We start from the raw sequence: 4,632 nt of genomic DNA, 5'->3' as shown, positions 1-4,632 counted from the left end.
GAAGCCCATGCATGAGAATTGATCATCATAAAATCTTGCTATTGCTGTGAACAATAATCTCCTGGTTCTACTCACTTAATTTAGCATCAGTATATGTAAGTTTCTCCAGACCTCTCTGAAATTATCCAGCTGATCATTTTCTATAGAACAATAATATTCCATAATATTCATATACCATAACTTATTCAATCATTCTCCATGGGATGGGCATCCATTCAGTTTCCAGTTTCTTGCCACTACAAAAAAGAGTGACATAAACATTTTTGCACACATGGGTTTTTTCCCTCCTTTATGATCTTATTGGGATATAGGCCCAGGAGAGACACTGCTGAATGAAAGGGTATGCATGATGTGATAGCCCTTTAAGAATAGTTCTAAATTACTTTTTCAGAATGGTGGGATCAGTTCACAAATCCACCAATAGTGTATGAATGCCCCAGTTTTCCCACATCCAATGCAACATTAATCATTATGTTTTCCTATCATTTTAGCCAATTTAAGGGGTGTGTATAGGTACCTCAGAGTTGTTTTAATTTGCATTTCTGTGGTCAATTGTTATTTAGAGCACTTTTTCATATGATTAGAAATAGTTTCAATTCTTCATCTAAAAACTATCTGCTCATATTCTTACACCATTTATCAATTGGAGAATGATTTGAATTCTTCTAAATTTCAGTTAATTATCAATATATTTGAGAAATGAGGCCTTTATCAGAACCCTTGAAGGTAAAAAAAATTTTTTTCTCAGTTTATTGCATACCTTCTAATCTTGTTTGCACTGGTTTAATTTGTACAAAACCTTTTTAGCTTAATATAATCATAATTATCCATTTTGCATTGCATAATATATTTCAGGGCTTCTTTGGCCATAAATTCATTTTCCTAATTTGCTTATAATATCACTTTTTTTTCATTTAATCTTTGCAACTTTTTAAAATAGTTTTTTATATACAAAACATATGCATGGGTAATTTATCAGCATTGATGTTTGCAAAATCTTCTGTTCCAACTTTTCCCCTCCTTTCCCCCACCCTGATCCCTATATGCAGGTAGTCCCATACATGTTAAATATGTTAAAGTATATGTTAAATACAATATATGTATACATATTTGTACAGTTATCTTGTTGCACAAGAAGGATTGGATTTAGAAAGAAGATAAAAATAACCTGAGAAGAAAAAACAAAATGCAAGCAAATAATAACAGAAAGAGTGGAAATATTATATTGTGTTCCATACTCATTTCCCAGTGTTTTTCCCCCCTCTGGGTGTAATTGGTTCTGTTCATTACAGATCGATTGGAACTGATTTGGATCCTCTCATTGTTGAAGAGAGCCACGTCCATCAGAACTGATCACTGTGTAGTATTGTTGTTGAAGTGTATAATGATTTCTTGGTTTTACTCATTTCACTTAGTATCAGTTCATGTATGTCTCTCCAAGCCTCTCTGTATTCATCATGCTGGTCATTTCTTATAGAACAATAATATTCCATAGCATTCATATACCATAATTTATTCAGCCATTCTCCAATTGGGGGGCATCCATTCAATTTCCAGTTTCTAGCCACTACGAAAAAGATTGCCACAAATATTTTTGCACATACAGGTTCCTTTCCCTTCTTTAAGATCTCTTTGGGATATAATCCCAGTAGTAACACTGCTGGATCAAAGTGTATGCAGAGTTTGATAACTTTTTGAGCATAGTTCCAAACTGCTCTCCAGAATGGTTGGTTCCATTCACAACTCCACCAACAATGCACCAATGTCCCAGTTTTCCCACATCCCCTTCAACATGCATCATTATTTTTTTGTCTCATCTTAGCCAGTATGACAGGTATGTAGTGCTATCTCAGAGTTGTCTTAATTAGTTTTTCTCTGACCAATAATGATTTGGACAATCTTTTCATATGACTAGAAATAGTTTCAATTTCATCATCATCATATCACATATATATCATATCATCATATCCTTTAACCATTTTTCAGTTGGAGAATGGCTTGATTTCTTATAAATTAGAGTCAATTCTCTATATATTTTAGAGATGAGGTCTTTATCAGAACCTTTAGCTATAAAAATGTTTTCCCAGTTTATTAATTCCCTTCTAATCCTGTCCATATTAGTTTTATTTGTACAAAACATTTTTAACTTAATATAATTGATTTTTTTAATTTGGTGATCAGTAATGACTTCTAGTTCCTCTTTGGTCACAAATTCCTTCTTCCTCCACAGGTCTGAGAGGAAAATGATCCTATATACTTCTTATTTATTTATAATCTCATTTTTTATGCTTAGATCATGAACCCATTTTGATTGTCTCAGTGTATGGTGTTAAATATGGGTCAATTCCTAGTTTCTGCCATACTAATTTCCAATTTTCCCAGCAATTTTTGTCAAATAATGAATTATTATCCCAATAGCTGGGGTCTTTGCGTTTGCCAAATACTAGATTTCTATAGTTATTGACTATTTTGTCCTGGGAACCTAACCTATTCCATTGATCAACTAGTCTATTTCTTAGCCAATACCAAATGGTGTTGGTGACTGCTGCTTTATAATATGGTTTTAGATCAAGTGCAACTAGACCACCTTCATTTGATTTTTTTTTCATTAGTTCCCTTGAAATTATTGACCTTTGTTCTTCCAGATAAATTTTGTTGTTATTTTTTCTAGGTGAGTAAAATAGTTTCTTGGGAGTCTGACTGGTATAACACTAAATAAATAGATTAGTTTAGGTAGTATTGTCATCTTTATTATATTAGCTCAACCTATCCAGGAGCATTTATTATTTTCCCAATTGTTTAGACCTGACTTTATTTATGTGGAAAGTGTTTTGTAGTTTGGCTCATATTTCCTGACTTTCCTTTGGCAGATAGATGTCCAAATATTTTATACTATTGACATTTATTTTAATTGGAATTTTTCTTTGTATCTCTTGCTGTTGGATTTTGTTAGTATTGTATAAAAATGCTGATGATCTAGATGGATTTAGTTTGTATTCTGCAACTTTGCTAAAGTTCTGGATTATTTCTAATAACTTTTTAGTAGAATCTCTGGGATTCTCTAAGTTACCTAAGTATACCATCATGTCATCTGCAAAGAGTGATAAGTTAGTTTCCTCATTACCGACTCTAATTCCTGTAATTTCTTTTTCATTTCTTATTGCCAAAGCTAGCATTTCTAATACAATATTGAAGAGTAATGGTGAGAGTGGACAACTTTGTTTCACTCCTGATTTTATTGAGAACAGTTCCAGTTTATCCCCATTACATATGATGTTTACCGATGGTTTTAAATAGATGCAACTGACTATTTTAAGGAAAAGCTCGTTTATTCCTGTACTCTTTAGTGTTTTAATTAATAGCAATGGTGTTGAATTTTTATCAAATGCTCTTTCTGCATCTATTGAGATAATTATATGGTTTTTGTTAATTTGGCTATTGATATAGTCAATTATGATAATAGTTTTCCTAATATTGAATCAGCCCTGTATTCCTGGTATAAATTCTACTTGTTCACGGTGTATTATTCTGGAGATGATTTTCTGTAATCTTTTTGTTAAAATTTTATGTAAGATTTTTGCATCAATGTTCATTAGGGAGATTGGTCTATAATTTTCTTTCTCTGTTTTCAACCTACCTAGTTTAGGTATCAGTAAAATGTCTGTGTCATAAAAGGAATTTAGTAGGACACCTTCAAATAATTTATATAGCATTGGAGTTAATTGTTCTTTAAGTGTTTGGTAGAATGTGCATGTAAATCCATCTGTTCCTTGGAATTTTTTTTAAGGGAGTTGATTAATAGGTTGTTCTATTTCTTTTTCTAAAATGGGACTATTTAACCAATTTACTTCTTCCTCTTTTAATCTTGGCAACCTATATTTTTGGAGATATTCTTCCATTTCATTATTAAATTGATTGGCATAAAGTTGGGCAAAACAACTCCTACTTATTGCTCGAATTTCCTCTTCATTAGTGGAAATTTCTCCCTTTTCATTTTTAAGATTAACAATTTGATTTCTCTTAAATAAATCCAACAAATATTTGTCCAGAGTTTATTTTAAAACTCTACATCTAAATGAAGCACATTTTAAATTTGTATAGTATTCATTAATTATTTACTAACATTAAATCAAAATATGCCTCTTTGAAATTTCTAACCTGGAAGGAAAAGAGAAAAGAAGAGTTTATTAAGTTCTTATTAAGTGCTGGATACTGTGCTCAGTGCTGGGAATAAAAATAAAACAAAAATAAAAATCAGTCCCTGCCTTCAAGGAAATTATGTTCTTATGGGTGGAGGTAGAACTCAAAATGTTTCCTGGATTATTCTCTGGGAAGCAGAAAAACAAATGAAACTCCTCTTTCACCCAGAGGATCAAAAACAATTATCTCATTCTCCCAACCCTTCTCCATACTAAATATTTCCAGGTCTTTCAATAAAGGTAGAAAATACTATTCCATGTTCTGATGTAATCATGCAAAAACAAGAAATAGGTAGCCTTCTTGTCACTTGAATTTGTCAATGAAGATTGAATAATCACTTATTGGTGATATTCTTAAAGGGATTTCAGCCTTGGGTAGAGTTAAACTAGATGTAATTTTGCAATTCTATATAAAAAGGAGAGAAGGGGTGCT

This window comes from Sarcophilus harrisii, chromosome 1, assembly GCF_902635505.1.
Source record: "Sarcophilus harrisii chromosome 1, mSarHar1.11, whole genome shotgun sequence".
NCBI lineage: Eukaryota > Metazoa > Chordata > Mammalia > Dasyuromorphia > Dasyuridae > Sarcophilus > Sarcophilus harrisii.
Note: the sequence above shows the minus strand (reverse complement) of the source record.